At 40.9% G+C, this 19747-nt stretch overlaps 1 pseudogene; it reads left to right on the forward strand.

Annotated features, from left to right (window-relative positions):
• The first annotated feature begins 11043 nt into the window (after positions 1-11043).
• LOC119253541 (putative vomeronasal receptor-like protein 4) lies at positions 11044-11942 on the forward strand (annotated as a pseudogene).
• The last annotated feature ends 7805 nt before the right edge of the window (positions 11943-19747 follow it).

Raw genomic sequence — 19747 nt, forward strand, 5'->3', positions numbered from 1 at the left:
TTCTGTGGACTTTTTGGGGTTCTCTATGTATATTATCATATCATCTGCAAATAGTGATAGTTTGACTTCTTCTTTTCCTATTTGGATTCCTTGGATGTCTTTCTCTTGTCTTATTGCTCTGGCTAGGACTTCCAGTATTATATTGAAAAGCAGTGGTGAGAGTGGACATCCTTGTCTTGTTCCAGATCTTAATGGAATTGCTTTCAGCTTTTCACCATTGAGAATGATACTGGCTGTTGGCTTGTCATAGATGGCCTTTATGATGTTGAGGTATGTTCCTTGTATCCCAAGAATTTCAAGGGCTTTTATCATGAATGGGTGTTGCACTTTGTCGAAAGCTTTCTCAGCATCTATTGATATTATCATATGGTTTTTATATTTCTTTTTGTTGATGTGTTGGATAACGTTGATTGATTTTCGGATGTTAAACCATCCTTGTGTCCCTGGAATGAATCCTACTTGGTCGTGGTGAATTATCTTATGGATGCATTGTTGGATTCTGATAGCTAAAATTTGATTGAGGATTTTTGCATCAGTGTTCATTAGGGAGATTGGCCTGTAGTTTTCCTTTTTTGTATTGTCCTTGTTTGGTTTTGTATTAGTGTAATGTTGGCTTCATAGAACGTGTTTGGTATTGTCCCTTCCTTCTCAATTTTTTGGAAGAGTTTGTGAAGGATAGGCACTAATTCGTCTCTGAATGTTTGGTAGAATTCATTTGTAAATCCATCATATGTACAAAAGGTCCCGGGCTTTTGTTTTTGGGGAGGTTTTTGATTACCATTTCAATTTCGCTGCTTGTAATTGGTCTGTTTAGGTGTTCTATTTCTTCTTTATCTAGCTTTGGGTGATTGTAGAGTTGTAGGAATTTGTCCATCTCCTCTAGATTGTTAAACTTGTTTCCATATAACTGTTCATAGTAGTTACTGATTATTCTTTTGATTTCTGCTGTGTCCATTGTGATTTCTCCTCTTTCATTGATGATCCTGTTTATTTGTGCTTTCTCCCTTTTTTCCTTTGTGAGCCTGGCTAGGGGTTTGTCTATTTTATTGATTTTTTCAAAGAACCAGCTCTTGGTTTCATTGATCTTTTGGATTGTTTTTTTAGTTTCAATTTCATTTATTTCTGCTTTTGTTTTTATTATTTCTTTTCTTCTACTGGTTTTGGGGTTTTTTTGTTGTTCTTTTTCTAGATCTTTGAGCTTCGAGATTAGGTTGTTTCTTTGAGTTCTTTCTTGTTTCTTGATGTGAGCTTCTATTGCTATATATTTTCCTCTTATTACTGCTTTTGCTGCATCCCATACATTTAGGATATTGGTGTCCTCCTTGTCGTTCAATTCAAAGAATTTTTTAATTTCTTCTTGATCTCCTCATTAGTCCAGTGGTCTTCCAGTAGTGTGGTTTTTAATCTCCATGAGGTAGGAAAGTTCCTTGCCTTCTTTTTATGGTTTATTTCTAGTTTGATGCCTTCATGGTCAGAAAAGATGGTTGATATGATTTCAATCTTGGTGTATCTGTTGATGTTTGTCTTGTGCCCCAGTATGTGATCGATCCTGGAGAATGTTCCGTGTGCGCTTGAGAAAAATGTGTACTCCGTTTTTTTGGGTTTAGTGTTCTATAGATGTCTGTTAAGCCCAATTGCTCTAGGTCCTTATTTAGAGCTTTGGTTTCTTTACTTATTTTTTGTCTTGTTGATCTATCCATTGTTGATAGTGGTGTGTTGAAGTCTCCCACTACGTATGTGTTTTTCTGATGTCTGTTTTCAGAGAGGATAACAGTTGTCTGATATATTTTGGTGCTCCTTCGTTTGGTGAGTATATGTTAATGAGTGTTATTTCTTCTTGAAGTATTGTCCCCTTGATCATAATGTAGTGACAATTGGGGTCTCTTTTTATCTTTTTGAGTTTGAAATCTGTTTTATCTGATATAAGTATAGCTGTTCCTGCTTTCTTTTTTGGTCCATTTGCTTGTAGGATTGTTTTCCATCCTTTAACTTTGAGCCTATTTTTATCTTTTGTAGCTAAATGTGTTTCCTGGAGACAGCAAAAGGTTGGGTTTGTTTCTTAATCCAGGCTGCAACTCTGTGTCTTTTTATTGAAGAGTTTAGTCCATTTACATTTAGAGTTAATATTGATATGTTAGCATCTGTATTTGCCATTGTGTTTGTCTTTCCTTTGATTTTATTTATTTATTCTTTTAATAACTTTTTTTTTTTGGCCTTCTTTCATTGTTATTCGTCCCTCTGAGGTTCTGGCTTTAGGACTCCTTGTAGTATTTTTTGGAGTGGGGGTTTAGTTGCAATGAAATTCCGGAGTTTCTGTTTGTCTGGGAAGGTCCATATTCTTTCTTCAAAGAGAAAGGAGAGCTTTGCGGGATAGAGAATTCTTGGTTGGCATCTGTTTTCTTGGAGTCTGTTGACTATGTCCCTCCATTCTCTCCTTGCCCGTAGTGTTTCTTCGGAGAAGTCTGATGTCAGCCTGATTGGCTTTCCTTTGAATGTTATCTGTTTCTTCCCTCTTGCCAGCTTCATTATTTTTTCCTTGTCCTGGATTCTTGGGAGCTTTACTATTATGTGTCTTGCTGTATTTTTCCTTTCGTCGTGGAAGTTGGTGTTCTTCTTGCTTCTTGTATATCAATTTTCAGCTCCTTCTTCACATTTGGGAAGTTCTCTTCAATTATCTCCTGGAATATTTTCTCTGTTCCTACATCTCTCTCCTCTCCTTCTGGTATTCCTATAACTCTTATATTTCCTTTCCTCATGGAGTCAGATAGTTCCCAAAGTCTTTCTTCGTTCTTTTTCCTTCGTACTTCTCTTTCCTTTTCTGTTTTGGTTCTTTTATTTCTGTGTCTTCAAGATTACTTATTCGTTCTTCCATTTCGTCTATTCTGCTTTCATTGCTTTTCCCAGAATTCTTTAGTTCTTCCATTAATTCTTTGATCTCCTGCATTTCTTTTACTTCCCTCTTTAGGGACTCAATTTCATTCTTCTGACCATTGTTTTCCCTCTCTAGGGACTCAATTGCATTCTTCTGATCGTTGATTATTTTCCCTTATCATTGTTTTCCTTTATGACTTCTGTCAGTTTTTTAATCACGGCAATTTTAAATTCTCTTTCTGGAAGGCTCAGAAGTTCTTCCAAGTTACTGTCGTTGCAATCTGGGGGCTGCTTTCCTTTTTGTGGTGTGCTTTTTCCCTGGGGAGTTGCTAGTTTGCATGTGGTTCTTCTCCTCCCTACTGTCTGTTTTCTAATTTGCCGTATGCGTTGGGACACTGTGTAGTTGGGACTGGCCGGCATCTTGGGTGAGCTTCTCTGCTCTCCTCTGGTTCCTCCAGGAGTCATCTGTCAGTTTCAAGCAGTCTTTACTGGAGAAAGGTCCCTGTTCTAAAATGCCGATGTGGGGACACACTCCCCTGTGCGCCTGGTCTGCCCCGGCGGTGGGTTCCTGCTCCCCTCTGGGCTTGGACTGCAGGCCAGAGGGGGTCTGGCGTGGGCGAACTTCCCCGCTCACCTCTGGCTCCTGAGGAAGCCTTCTGCAGGTAGTCTTTACTGAAGAAATGTCCCTGTTCTAAGATGGTGATGTGGGACACACTCCCTGTGCGTCCGGTCTCAGGCACACTCTTCTGCGCGCCTGGTCTGCCCCGGCTGTGGGTGCTCGCTCCCCCTGTGGGCTCAGACTACTGGTCGGAAGGGGCCCGGCGTGGGCTAACTCCCCAGCTGGCCACTGCTCCTCTAGGCGCCTCTGCTGGCTTCAAGTCGCTAGGTGGCGCCAGAGATCTCTCCTGGAGCCCTTGGGGAGCTGATTTTCCACCCCGTGGGACAGGGAATAGAGCGGGAATGGTAGGGTAAGCCTCAACGGCTTTGGGGTGCTGTGTCTGCCTTGTGCCCCACCGTCGTGGGGAACCCACGCCCCTAGTTTCATGCCCCGGGTGTCAGTTCCAAAGCCCTCAGTTCCAGGACTCAGGCTGTAGCCCAGTTCAGTGGCGCGGGAATGGCACCTTTTGAATCCCGCTCCCGTGCCTGGGCGCCTGGTTCCTGCTCACTCAGGGAGGGCCTCCGCGCGTCTCCCCGCAAGCCTAGGTCGCAGGCAGGGACCTGGGCAGCTGCGATCTGGATCCGCGTTTGCTTTTCAACTGCACTGCTTTCCGCGCGCGCGCGCGATCCCGATTCCCATCCGCACTTGGTTTTCCAGCGCGCCGCTGTTCCGCGCAATCCTGACCGCGATCCGCGCCTGTTTTTCCAGCGCGCCGCCTTTCCGCGCAGGCTTACCGGGCAGCCCGGGGCTGTGTGCTGGTGCTGGTCTCCTCCTGGGGGCGGGGCCTCTCTTCAATGGCAACCTGAGCCTGTGCTGGTCTCCTCCCCGGGGGCGGGGTCTCTCTTCAATGGCGCCCAGAGCCGTTCGCTCACCTCCGCGGCGGATCCTGCAGGGTTCTCCACAGCTCCCGTTCACGGGGTGTGGTGGCTGCATAGTTCCTTTCCACTCACAGTCCCGCTTGCTGCGTCGTTTGTTCTTGTTGGCCGTTTTGGTTTGTTGTTTTCCTCCTCTCTGCGGGTCGGAGAGTGCCGCCTCTGTGGGCGGGGAGAGGGAGCAGGGTTCTGCGCTTCCCTCCCTTCTGGTCCTCTTTTATGGCCACTTTTTTTCGGGCAGTCGCTGGCGTCGTACGCGTCCGTTATCTTCCGTGTCCCAGTTCTCACTGGGACCTGCCGCTTTTCCTCCCTATTCACTTTTTTTAATGGGAGATCTTACTCGCAGCGTGTCTCCTCGCCGCCATGTTGCTCCGCCCCCCTTTCAAAGATTTATTTATTTATGCATGTAAGAACTGGGGCACAGGCCAGAGGTGTGTGTGGGGGCGGGGGATAAGAGGATTTACCAGAGACAGAGTGGGGAGCAGTACAGGTGTATCTACTGAAATACACTGTTGAGGGGAGCAGCGAGGAGGGACAGAGGAGGTCTGCTGTGCCATGTGGCCAGCTTGATAGCTTCATAGTGCTGAGACTTAACCCCATTAGGAAGGCCCTAATGTCCCTTTCTTTTCAAGGACCCTATCACATACCTCATTCCATATCATCACTGTGTCTCCTTACTCTCAGGTGCTCCCTGAAAACTTCCCAATATTTCCTGGTGTTTCATGGCCTTCACAATTTTGGGAGCCCTGACAAGTATTCTGTAAAATTCTCTTACTTTGGGTGTCTGATGGCTCCTTTAGTATCAAAATGGGATTGTGAGCTTGGGGAGAGAGGACCACATCAGTGAAGTGCCCTTCATCTCATCTTATCAGAGTATGTGATATTACACTTCGCCACCTGTGACATTAAATGAGCGGAGCAGGCAAAGATAGATGAGTTGGGTTTTGCCCTGTAAAGTGACTATATTGCACCCTTTCTATACCCTGCTCTTTGAATGTGAGTCAATGTATGCCACCTTCCCATAAGGGGAGAGGATGATGAACATCATCTCTTGAAGAGAGAGTGTTTATATAACTACCTGGAATGTTTCAGTAATGAAGAATTTCACCTACTTCCTAGGATATATTTATTTGCTTATTTAACATATTTAACATTATGGATGGGGCTGGACATTCAGAAGACGAGATGTATTTCATGAAGTGGTGTATTTCATGGGGTCTGCATTGCCTGGCAGTGATGAATGTCAAAATCACTGCCCTCCTTTGCTGGAGTCCCTACTGCTGAATGACAGGTGCGAAAGGGGTCATGTCTGTAATGGTACAGGAGCCCCAGAACAATTCTCAGGGTCTGGGCTGCACACATGTCACCCTGAGCTAGGTCTCCACTGTGACTGCATGACATAAACTTCTAGGCCTGTGACATGGATTGGCCATACATTTTTGGAAATACACATTTTTTAAATTTATTTTGTTTTCCCCTTTTTATACTATTTGCTTTCTTTTCTCAAGTGTAGTCCCCATAGAATTTCCACCACCATTTACCCATGTACCATCACCATAATCCTTGTACTCACAAATACTTTAATTCAAAAGGATACCTGTAGCCCTATGTTTATTGCAGTACTATTTACAATAGGTAAAACTTGGAAACAACCCATGTGGATCAAAAAGATGTGGTACATAGACACAATAGACTACTATTCAGCATTCAAAAAATAAACTCAAGCCATTCACAGCAACATGGATGGAGCTAGAAGAGATTATGCTCAGTGAAATAAGTGAGAAGGAAAAAGAAAATAAGGGATGGTTTCACTTATAGGAGGAATAAAGGGGACCAAATAAAAGATCAGGAAAAAAAAACAATTTAAAAACTTCAAGTAAAAAAAATAAACACAAAACTATAAATCAGAGACATTCTGCAGGGAGGGCAAGGGATAAGGATCAGAGTGGGGTGGGAGGAGTACAATAGAAATACACATTTATAGATTAAAGAACTAGACATAAGACCTGAAACCATAAAATACATAGAAGGAAATATAGGCAAAACACTACATGACGTGCATCTCAAGACATCTTTACAGACACATCACCCAAAGCAGTGATAGTGAAGGCAAAGATAAGCAGCTGGGACTACATCAAATTGAAGAGCTTCTGCACAGCAAGAGAGAATAACGAAAACAAAGAGACTGACTGGGAGAAAATTTTTGCACCCAACACTAATGATAAAGGACTGATCACAAAATATACAAAGAGCTGATGAGACTCACAAAAAAAAAGAAAATAATCCAGTCAAAAAATGGGCAGAAGGCTAAAAAGAAACTTCTCCAAAGAGGAAATGCAAATGGCCAACAGGCGTATGAAAAAGTGTTCAACATCACTTGTAATCAGGGAAATGCAAATCAAAATTATAAGGAGATACCATCCTACACCAGTGAGAATGGCACATATTAAAAAAACTAGCAACAACAAATGTTGGCAAGGATGTGGAGAAAAAGGAACTCTCCTGCACTGCTGGTGGGAGTTGCAAACTGGTCCAACCACTGTGGAAAGCTGTGTGGAGATTTCCTGACCTACTACAGATAGAGCTTCCACATGATCCAGCAATTCACTCCAAGGTATTTATCCAAAGGACACAGAAACATTAATTCAAAAGAGGACCTGCACCCCTATGTTTACGCATCACTATTTCCGATAGCTAACCTATGGAAACAACCCAATGCCCAAAAATAAATGACTGGATCAAGAAGACGTGGTACATATACACAATGGAATATTACTCAGCAATCAAAAAAGATAAACTCATGCAATTTGCAGCAACATGGATGGAGCTGGAAGGATCATGCTCAGCAAAATAAGCCAGAAAGAAAAGAAAAATACCAGATGGTCTCACTCATAGCAGGAATTTAGAAAACTCAAATAAGGGTTTTAAGGAAAAAGACTAACTGCAATAAAGTAAAATTCAAAATCAACAAACAACTATAGACCAGAGACACACTGCAGTGGGGGACAGGGGGAGGAGAAGAGGGATTAGGGTCAGAAAAAGGGGGTGTGAATTGTACTGGGAATATAACGAAATGAAAATGCATAGATTATGCAAAATGAAAAGTGATGTAAGAATTATATAAAATAAAATAATTCATAAAAAAAGAAATACACATTAAAAAAAAAGTAAAGCCAACATAAGTGAACATCTCAATAAGTTTATGAATTGCTTCAATTGCATATAACTACAACTAAGTCAATAAATTGACAAGGCCCGTACCCTAACAGGCCCCTTCTGCATACTAGACACTGGACTCCAGAGAATGAATTTTCTTACACTCAAGGATATAATATTTTCAACATTGAGTGGTTTCAATGCTCTGAAAATGATGGTTCTGATATTCAGATGCCCTGCTGATTCTTCCAGATTGTTCCTGGGCTGTGATGGTGACAAGGAGGGGATGCAGGAGTGGTGATGATTCCAGGACCTGGATTCCCCCACAGCTGTGCTTGGGGAACTGCCCTCTCCCCTGCCTCCCACTCACCACCACACTTTTGCTGTCACTGGGATGAGGCTGTTTGTGGGCTAAGCAATTAGGAAGCACCAGGGAGGAAGAGCTGCGCGCCAGAGATGGGTGTCGTGCCAGAGAGCCATGGGCCCCAGCCATAACCCCATGTGACACTAACATCTTGACAGCAGGAGAGGTGCTGAGCATGGACCTCAGAGGATAAAGGCCTGGCACCGCTGCTGTGCCAGCCCCTGCCAGATCCCTGCGACTCTGCTGCAGGTGAGTGTCCTGAGACCTGCAGGTGCTGCCTTTGCCTTGGGAAGAGGCTTCTGGGGCAGGGCTGCAGGCCAGGCATGGGGTGGGGAGGTCCTCTGCACTCAGGGGGAGGAAGGTGGCAGGACCGTGGAGGAGAGCCCGCTCTTCCAGCTGCCCCAGAGTCATCTGCTCTCTCTGCAGCATGAGGAGCTGTCAGGAGAATGTGTTTTGCTGTGGGTGCCCGAGCTGCCCCTGCACTCAGGTGAGGCAGGCAAAGGGGCTCAGAGGCCAAGGTGTTTCACCAGGGTGGAGCTCTTACTGTCTGTGGTCCCCAGCACCCCTGCAGCAGTGGGTGTTTATTGAAGTCGTGTGTGTCACTTCTGGTGTCCTTTTTGCTTTGCAGCATAGAATGCACATGTTTTCTTTATTAAGATTATGCTTATTCTCATGCTATCCTTTCCAGCCCTCACATAGCCAACAGTACATTATTCTAGAGATTTGAAAAGCAGATGTGTGACAAATCACCACATCAATAGATGTTTTTTAGAACATGATCTTCATGCTGCTAGGTACTAAAATAAGTCCTATATTTGTATCTTGTATATTATATATGCAATGTATCACCCATCTTTACAATGAGAACATTGTGCCTTAAAAGTTCGGATGCTTAATGGCATCCAGAGTGGAATTGGGAAGGGCAGGCTTCGAGCAGAGAGATGGCTTCGAGCTTGTACTTGTGAACTCTGCAGGTATCTTTCTTCAATTTAATGATTCTGTTAAAGCATCACATATAGGCTTATCCCTCCCCACCAATGAACAGACCCTGACTCACCACATTCAAAAGAACATACATTTTTTATCCTGTTACTAGAAAAGCATTTGAAGACTTATTGAAAACTCGCCAACATAGCCCAGAAGAGGTGTTAATGCAGGGGCTTTTGCATTCCATCATTGATATTTTCAGGGAAACAGATATTTCCATTTAAGAAGCTATGTTATTGGTGCTCCATAGAACACAGAGATAGCTGAGAAAATAGAAGTCACATGAGAAGCAGTAAAACCTGGAAATTTTCATAGCTTTCAGATTCTTCAAGGACAGTCCATCTCATTCACTGACTCAAAGGAGGTTTTGCACCTCAGTCATCTAGTAGTTAAGTTATTCAGTTTTTACACTCTTAACACACCAACTCATTTATCTCTCCAGGATGTTTTATGAGCTGTTCTCTGTGATGAACATGCAGTTGACAACTAGAATCACATGCTTCTTTTAGTAATTTATTCACAAGGTAGTTAAACATTTAATTGCTGGTACTCTGATGGTCACTCAGAAGCCAGACAGAAGGGGAACCACTCCCCAGGACTCCACGGCAGAACCAGGGAGGACACAGGTAAACAGGCTGTGGGGGCAGGTCCAAGGAGCTCAGGAAGAGTCATCACATAAAATTCTAATTTGCTGTGTGGGGGGACAGGAGTTAGCTCTGTAATGGGGATGGCTGGGGGCAAGAGCAGCTCAGCATCAAGAGTTTATACATTTGGACTATAAAACCAGCTAGTGGTTACCTTAAGGAAAGATGGAAGGAGGGTGGCTAAATTGGAAAAAAAGGGGACATGGTACGGTTAAGGAAAGTTTTGAACTTTTAGGGGAAACCTTACTGTAGTGTATATATATATATATATATATATATATATGCTGATTGTTTTTCAACAAAGAACTCCTGCCTTATATAATGTTATAATGTAACATTACTCAAATAAGCATAAATAAAAAATTTTAAAGAAATGCAAAAAAAAGAGTTTATACAGATTTTAGGGGGACAGTTGAAGGTAATAAAGATATAAGTAAGAAGAAGAGGAAGCCAAACTGCAGAGGAAAATATATTTAGGTGCATGAATGACAGGTGAAGCCACATATGGTGTGTTGGAGGTTTCCAGGGTGCTTCTATGATACAGAAGGAGAAGGAACAGAGGAAGCAACACTAATTTGCAAAGTGGTTAAAATCACAGTAGCAAATAATAAAGTGTTTGACCTACAGGGTGGGGTTCTTTAGATTGAAAAGAGTCACTAGATTAGAAAAAGAAATTTAGTAACACCAGTTTCAGTCTATGGAATGAAATGCTGGGATGGGGAATCCTTTTCTGCTGACTTGTTGGGAAGTGCTGGCAGGAGAAGGAGAGAATGAGACTAGGAAAGACAGAAGAAAACATCACTTCACTCTGCTCCAAAGCCAGGGGAGATCAGGAATGCAGATTTACCACAGAGATAGAGCCTCCTGCCTCAGGGCACTTTCCTACCCCTTGCCAGGAGAGGGAAGTCACATAAGCTCCTCTGTGAAACTACTGTCATTTAGCAAAGTATATTTCTTTGGAGAAAACACAACTCATTGAAGCCACACATGCAAAGTGTCTGAGGAATGAGTGTGTGGACTGGAAAGGGGCGGTGGGTGGGCCCAGCACCACCCATTACTGTCAGGCAATTTGCCAGGTGTGGGTAGTGAGGGAGAAGGAGGCAGCTGAGTTGAGAGCATTATAGCTCAGAGGACCACTGGGTGGTACTGCCCTGGCTAAGCTATTGTCAGGGAGGAATAAGTCATGTGAGCTTCAGGCATGAGGGACACAGAGAAGGCCCTTTGGAAAGGTGGGCAGATTCACTGGTGTGGCCTTTATGGGAGATGTTTAATTGTCATTATCACTGTTGGTGTCAACTGAAGCAGCAGGAAAGAAGAACAAAGAGCAAATAGTGAGGTGAGAGCCACGCCAGGGCAGAACCACGCACATGTATTTCCTTCAGATTGAGACTATTTGTGTCACTAGAGCAGACAGGAAGTCACAGACCTCAAACATGTCATTCTGACTTACTTTTGTCTCAAACTTTCTCCTTGTTCTGTTCCTGAAATCAGATGACTTGGACCTTCATCCAGAGATTACTCTTCCTTTGTTTTCTTGGACATGGAATTGTGGGCAACGTCCTTATCCTAGGGGATATTTATATGCTTTTATCATGGGGCCCGAGAGGAAATCTATTGACCTTATCCTCATCCACTTGGCTTTTGCTAATACAGTCATTGTTTGTACCAAAGGAAGCAGATCTGTAAGCACAGTATTTCATCTTGGAATTGTCCTAGGTAACACTGGTTGCAAGATTGTAAATTATCTGGGGAGGGTGGCCCGGGGCCTCTCCATCTGCACCACCTGTCTCCTCAGCGTGGTCCAGGCCATCACCATCAGTCCCAGGACCACCTCCTGGAGAAAGCTCAAGCCAAGGTCTGCATGGCAAGTGCTTCCCTGTCTCCTGCTCTTTTGGGTCTTCAATTTCCTGATCAGCTCTAACCTGCTCTTCTACATCACAGCAGCCCAGAGCACCAACAGCTCTGCACTTGGTCTTGATTTTCAACATTGTGATATTCTTCCATCTGAGCAATTTGTGAGGTGGCTTTTCCTCACTCTGATGACTCTGCGGGATGTTGTCTTTCAGAGTCTGATGGGCTGGAGCAGCGGGTACATGGCCTTTCGCCTGTACCAGCATCATAAGTGTGTCCTTTATCTTCAGACCTCCAGGCTACAAGGAACTCCCAGTCCAGAGATGAGAGCTACTCAGAGTGTCCTCTTGCTAATGACCTGCTTCCTTTTTTTTTATTGGGCAGATTTCATTCTCTCCTTCTACATTGGCTCCTTTTTGACAAAAAGCCATATCATTTACTATATTAAAATGGTTCTAGGTTATGGTTATGCCAGTTTCAGCCCCGTAGTGCTGCTGAGCAGGGATATCCGCGTGACTAAATGCTGGCGAGCTCAATGAAAATAGGGGGTCCTTTTACATCCATGCCTCCAGGAAAGACGGGGATGTTACTTTGAGGGGTTCCTTCTCCTTCATTTCTATCTTACTGTTCAATTTTATAAGAACAGATTTTTTTTTTCTTGCCTTAAGAGAGTCCTGGAATGAGTCAATCTTAAGTTCTTTGTGGAATTCCTGTTAGTGATGAAGACAGACTCTTTCCGGCTTCCATTCAACCCTTCCTAGCACATGGCTGTTGTGTTCTTGTTGCACAGATAATGGGAATATGTTACTTCTTATTTGAAAGAACGATTTCAAAATATGAGTACCTTGCATTTGTACTTATATTTTCCTATCATAGGAATGGGGAGTCAAAGTTCATTTTCAAAATGCTGTCTGCAGAGTTGGGGTAAGACCATGCAGGAGAGGGAGAGAGCCAGGATTGCTGAACACACCCTGTTTTACAATTTTGACTGTAAAATCATACAACAATTGTATATCATTTTAAAAATTAAAAATTTCACACTATCAAAATGTAAAGTAACTGAAAAGAAAAGTTGCAATTGCATGTTAATTGCTGGCACAGTCAGACAAAGAATCATTGCAAATGACTAAGCATAACATTTTCTACTGCTTTTGTTTTTGTTTTTCATTATTTATCTTTTATTTGAAGTCTAACATTTCAGTGCTCGCTTCGGCAGCACATATACTGAAGTCTAACATTTCATTATGACCTTGGTATTTATTGCTGACAATCAACACATGTAAATACTGCTTTGTCTTTGTCAACTAACAATCTGCCCTTCAGCACGCCATTGTCCCCATGAAATCTGGGTTGTAGTCAGTAGTTGTGTTCCACTGTTGGTTCCAGTGTTGGCTCCTGTTGTGACAAGTATATCATAGTTATTGGTGAATAGTAACAGTAGGGAAACTGAGAGGTTGGTGGGAACCCACTGTATTTATCTGTGCAATTTCTCTGTAATTTAAAGCTATATTATAATTTAAAAGTCAATATTTTTAAGAAAAAAATAAAGATTTTTCCATGAAAATACTGAGAGAATTCATGATCAGTATCCTTAGCTTTGCTTTATTTTTAAAAAATGTATAATTTCAAAAATTTACTGCAAGTAATGCCACTTGCTCCAGAAGGTCATGTCCTGTCCTCACAGTGGAGACCTACCACGGGGTGACATGTGTGCAGCCCAGACCCTGAAAATTTTTCTGGGGCCCCAGTTCCACTACAGACATCTTTCTTTGCTGCCCTGTCATTCAACAGAAGGAGCTCCAGCATGAACTACATGAAATGGGAAAGGAAACTCTTCAAGCGAGTGAAATAGGAGTCAAAAGAAACATTCATCTGCACAAAGGAACAGAAATGATAAATATGCATCATAGATAGTACCCGATTCATCGAAAGCTAAGCAGAAAAAAGCTATTTAAAATGGAAGAAAAATATGATTTTGGGAAAAGAGGAAACAATATAACAAGATGGTCTATTTAAATCAACTATATAAATAATTAGCTTCAATATAAATGGTCTATCTTGGGTTTTAAAAGAAATGTTAACACAGCTATAATAATTGACATCATAAAAGTATGTACTGACCATGGTGTAATTAAAGCAGAAATTAGTAGTTAAGGAAAGATAATTGGAAAATCTCTAAATACTTAGAAATGAAGCAACATGCTATGACTAATAAGGGGGGACAAAAAGAAAGTCTGAGAGGAAATATTGCTAATATTTCAGCTTAATTAAATGAAAATAGAAGATGTCAATATTGTGGAATGACTCGCAATGAAACATGTAGCATTAAATGCTTGTCTTAGAAAAGAAGAGAGGTTGACATCAATAACCTAAATGTCTAAGAAACAAGAACGATAACCAGAAAACCAAAGCACAGATGAAGTGAAAATATAACAAAACAAAAGCAGAAATAAGTGAAGTTTACTGTACAGAATGCACATTTCCAGGGGCTATTTCAACAGGTCAGGGCAGGTTGTGAATCAAAGGTGTGGCCTCACCTTTCCCAAGAAAAGATCAGAGTCAGTGCAGGTTTTTTAGATGCCTCTAGGAGTGCTCAGATTCCATGCCTGAGAATACAATCTTCATGGAAGAGTTAACATGAGCATTTTTTTTTAAAATATTTTTTCCATCACTTTTCATTTTTGTACAATGTATGCATTTTCATCTTGGGTATAGTCCCCGTGAAATTCCGACCACCCATTCACCCGTGAACTATCACCATGGTCCCTTAGGCTTTTCCCACCCCTATTTTGATCCTACTCCCTTCTCCACCCCCTGCAATATGTCTCTGATTTTGATTTTTACTTTATTATAGTTTTTTTTCCCTGGTCCCTTATTTGGATCCTCTCCATTCCTGCTATAAGTGAACCCATCTGGTACACTGCTGGTGGGAGTGCAGACTGGTGCAACCACTATGGAAAACTGTACGGAGGTTTCTCAAACTACTAGAAATGGAGCATCCATACTATCCAGCAATTCCACTCCTAGGGATCTACCCAAAGGACACAAAAACATTAATTCAAAAGGACACCTGCACCCCTATGTTTATATTGCAGCACTATTTACAAGCGGTAAGCTATGGAAACAAACAAATGTCCAAAAATAGTATCAAGATGTGGCACAATGGAATATTACTCAGCAATCAAAAAAGATAAACTCATGCCATTTGCAGCAACATGGATGGAGCTGGAGGGGATCATGCTCAGTGAAATAAGCCAGAAAGAAAAAAAAAATTAGTATTCTTTTTGTGGGCCAGCAGAGCAGTGCTGTGTGGGTGGGGAGTATACCAAACAGCTGGATGTGGTTATTTATGAAATGCTCCCTTTTCCCAGGTGCCACTGCTCCAAAGTCCTCAGAGCATGCTGAGCTCAGGGACACAAGCTCCAGCAAGTAGACAGGCTCCAACCCCAAGGGAGCTTCAGAGAATCCTGGCGATTCCTGAGCTACATCATAGAATCACTGCAACAACAATTATGTCCCCAGATATTTCTTGGGAGTCCATTATGTGCCAGGCACAGTATACAATGAAGTCATGAACATAAAATCCTTATTTCATGAAGACTGAAATGAATAAATGGGTTCATTTTTTTTAAAGTCTAGTCATTTTTTAAAATTAGTTTCTTTGATGAGTGAATGAAACTGGAACTTCAGAACTGTTAGACCCGGGGGAGGGTCTCCTGACATTCAGAAGGGAAGGTGATGTGGAGTTATCACAGAGCCATATCCATGGAGTCTGCATTGTTGGGCAGTGATGAATGTCAAAATCAGCTGTTCTCTTCTGCTGGAGCCCCTCTATTTAATGACAAGTGAGGAAGGAGCCATGTCTTTAATGTATAGGGGCCCCAGAACACTTCTCAGGGTCTGGGCTGCACACTTGTCAAGCCGAGCTAAGTCTGCACTGTGACTGCAGGACATAAACTTGTAGAACAGTGGCTTGTTTAGCCACAATTTTTTTTTAATTTTATTTTATATTCCCTATACAATTGCAACCCCCTTATTTTGACCCCAATCACTCCTTTCCCCACCTCCCCCATAGTGTGTCTCTGGTTAATAGTTGTTTGTTGATTTTGATTTTTTCTTTCTTATAGTTATTCTTTTTCCTGGTCCCTTATTTAGATTTTCTAGATTCCTGCTATGAGTGACACCATCTGGTATTTTTCTTTTTCTTTCTGGCTTATTTCGCTGAGCATGATCTCTTCCAACTCCATCCATGTTGCTGCAAATTGCATGTGTTTATCCTTTTTGATTGCTGAGTAATATTCCATTGTGTATATATACCACATCTTCTTGATCCAATCATCTGTTTTTGGGCATTTGGGTTGTTTCCAAAGCTTAGCTATTGTAAATAGTGCTGCTATAAACATAGGGGTGCAGGTGCTCTTTGGAATTAATGTTTCTGCGTCCTTTGGGTAAATACCTAGGAGTGGAATTGCTGAATCATATGGAAGCTCTATGTTTAGTAAGTCAAGAAAACTGCACACAGCTCTCCATAGTGGTTGGACCAGTTTGCACTCCCACCAGCAGTGCAGGAGAGTTCCTTTTTCTCCACATTCTCACCAACATTTGTTGTTGCTAGTTTTTTTAATATGTGCCATTCTCACTGGTGTGAGATGGTTCTCATTGTAGTTTTGATTTGCATTTCCCTGATTGCAAGTGATGTTAAACATTTTTTTCATATGCCTATTGGCCATTTTATTTCCTCTTTGGAGAAGTTTCCTTTTAGCTCTTCTGCCCATTTTTTGACTGGATTATTTTCTTTGTTTTTGTTAAGTCTCATCAGCTCTTTGTAGATTTTTGTGATCAGTCCTTTATCATTAGTGTTGGGTGCAAAAATTTTCTCCCAGTTGGTGGGGTTTCCTTTGTTTTGGTTATTGTCTCTTTTGCTGTGCAGAAGCTCTTTAATTTGATGTAGTCCCAGCTGTTTATCTTTGCCTTCACTGTCACTGCTTTGGGTGATGTGTCTGTAAAGATGTCTTTGAGGTGCATGTCTCGTAGTGTCTCGCTTATATTTCCTTCAATATATTTTATGGTTTCAGATCTTATGTCTAGTTCTTTAATCCATTTTTGAGTTGGTTTTTTTGCATGGTGTGAGGTAATAGTCAAGCTTCATTCTTTTGCATGTAGCAACCCAGTTTTCCCAGCACCATTTATTGAACAAACTTTCTTTGCTCCAGTGCATATTCTTTGCTCCTTCGTCAAAGATTAGTTGACCATAAATCTGGGTGTTTATTTCTGGATTTTCTATTCAGTTTCATTGGTCCGTGTGTCTGTTCTGGTTCCAATACCATGCAGTTTTGATTATAATGGCTTTGAAGTATAGTTTGAAATCTGGGAGAGTGATGCCTCCATTCCCTTCTTTTTTTTCAGGAGGGTTTTGGCTATTTGGGGGTTTTGGTGGCTCCATATGAATTTCATCAATATTTTTTCTATTTCTTTGAAGAATGACATTGAAATTTTAATTGGAATAGCATTGAATCTGTAGATTGCTTTTGGTAGGATGGCCATTTTGATAATGTTAATTCTTCCAATCCATGAGCAAGGGATGTATTTCCATTTCTTTGTCTCTACTTCTATTTCTTCTAATGGTGTTTTATAGTTTTCTTTGTATAGGTCCTGTACCTCTTTTGTTAGATTTATTCCCAAGTATTTGATTTTTTTTTGTTTCAATAATAAAAGGAATGGTTTTCTTGATTTCTTCTTCAGATTTATTGTTTGTGTATAGGAAGTCTACTGAATTTTGTGCATTGATTTTGTATCCTGCCACTTTACTAAACTGATTGATTAGTTGAATTAGTTTTTCTCTGGAGTTTTTGGGGTTCTCTATGTATATTATCATATCATCCTCAACAGTGATAGTTTGAATTCTTCCTTGCCTATTTGGATTCCTTGTATGTCTTTCTCTTGTCTTATTGCTCTGGCTGTGACTTCCAGTATTATGTTGAAAAGCAGTGGTGAGAGTGGACATCCTTGATTTGTTCCAGATCTTAATGGGAATGCTTTCAGCTTTTCACCATTGAGAATGATATTGGCTGTGAGCTTGTCATAGATGGCCTTTATGATGTTGAGGTATGTTCCTTGTATCCCGAGAATTTCAAGTGCCTTTATCATAAATGGGTGTTGTCGAATGCTTTCTCAGCATCTATGGATGTTATCATATGGTTTTTATATTTCTTTTTGTTGATGTGTTGGATTACATTGATTGATTTTCGGATGTTGAACCATCCTTGTGTCCCTGGAATAAATCCTACTTGGTCATAGTGATTTATTTTATGGATGCTTTGTTTGATTCTGTTGGCAAGGATTTTGTTGAGGAGTTTTGTGTCAGTGTTCATTAGGGAGATTGGCCTGTAATTTTCTTTTTTTGTGCTGACTTTGTTGTGTTTTGGTATTAGTGTAATGTTGGTTTCGTAGAACGTATTTGGTAGTATTCCTTCTTTTTCAATTTTTTGAAAGAGTGTGTGTAGGATAGGCACTAATTCACTGCTGAACGTTTGGTAGAACTCATTTGTGAAGCCGTCTAGGCCTGGGCTTTTGTTTTTGGGGAGTGCTTTGATTACTGCTTCAATTTCGCTGCTTCTAATTGGTCTGCTTAGTTGTTTTATTTCTTCTTTGTCCAGCTTTGGATGATTATATCATTCTAGGAATTTGTCCATCTCTTCTAGGTTGTTGAATTTGTTTGCATATAAGTGTTCATAGTAAACTCTGATTATTCTTTTGATTTCTACTGAGTCTGTTGTGATTTCTCCTCTTTCATTTATAATCCTGTTTATATGTGTTTTCTCCTATTTTTTCTTTGTGAGTCTTGCTAGAGGTTTGTCTATTTTGTTTATTTTTTCAAAGAACAAACTTTTGATTTCATTGATCTTTTAGATTGTTTTTTTTAATTTCTAATTCATTTGTTTCTGCTTTGATTTTTATTATTTCCTTTCTTCTACTTTCTTTAGGGTTTTTTTGTGGTTCTTTTTCTAGTTCTTTGAGATGTGAGATTAGGTTGTTTCTTTGAGTTCTTTCTTGTTCATTGATGTGAGCCTGTATTGCTATATATTTTCCTCTTATTACTGCTTTTGCTACATCCCATACATTCTGGAAAGTGGTGTCCTCCTTGTCATTCATTTCAAAGTATTTTTTAATTTCTTCTTTGATCTCCTCATTAGTCCAGTGGTCTTCCAGTAGTGTGGATTTCAATCTCCATGAAGTGGGAGGGTTCCTTGTTTTCTTTTCATGATTTATTTCTAGCTTGATGCCTTCATGATCGCAGAAGATAGTTGGAATGATTTTGATTTTCATGTATCTGTTGATGTTTGTCTTGTGGTCCAGTATGTGATTGATTCTGGAGAAGGATCCATGCGCACTTGAGAAAAATGTGTACTTGGATTTTTTTGGGTGCAGTATCCTATAGATGTCTGTTAAGTCCATGAGTTCTATGTCTTTATTTACAGCTCTAGTGTCTTCGTTTATTTTTTGTCTCGTTGATCTGTCCATTGGTGAGAGTGGGGTGTTGAAGTCTCCCACTATATATGTATTTTCTTTAATATCTGTTTTCAGAGCTGATAATAATTGTCTAATATATTTTGGTGCCCCTTCATTTGGTGAGTATATGTTGATGAGTGTTATATCTTCCTGATGTATTGTCCCCTTGATCATAATGTAGTGTCCATCTATGTCTCTTTTTACATTTTTTAATTCGAAGTCTATTTCATCCGATATAAGTGTGGCTGTTCCTGCCTTCTATTTTGGTCCATTTGCTTGTAGGATTGATTTCCAACCTTTTACTTTCAGTCTGTGTTTATCTTTTGTGGTTAAATGTGTTTCCTGGAGACAGCAGAAGGTTGGATTTTGTTTTTTAATCCAGCCTGCTACTCTGTATCTTTTTACTGATGAGTTTAATCCATTTACATTTAGAGTTAATATTAATATGTTGGCATATGTGTTTGCCATTTGTTTGTCTTTTTTGTGATTTTATTCCTTGCTTTATTCTGTTCTTCTTGTTCATTCCTCTGTTGGTTTTGGCTTTAGGACTTCTTGTAGAATTTTTTGGAGTAGGAGTTTAGTTGTAATGAATTTCTGGAGTTTCTGTTTATCTGAGAAGGTCCCTATTTTTTCTTCGTAGAGGAAGGAGAGCTTTGCAGGGTAAAGTATTCTTGGTTGGCATTTGCTGTCTTGATGTTTGCTGAATATGTTACTCCATTCTCTTCTTGCCCATAATGTTTCTTCGGAGAAGTCAGAAGTTAACCTGATTGGTTTTCCCTTACAAGTTATCTGTTTCTTCCCCCTTGCCAGTTTCATTATTTTTTCCTTGTCTTGG

This window comes from Talpa occidentalis, unplaced genomic scaffold, assembly GCF_014898055.3.
Source record: "Talpa occidentalis isolate TD23 unplaced genomic scaffold, MPIMG_talOcc4v2.1 talOcc4.2, whole genome shotgun sequence".
Lineage (NCBI taxonomy): Eukaryota > Metazoa > Chordata > Mammalia > Eulipotyphla > Talpidae > Talpa > Talpa occidentalis.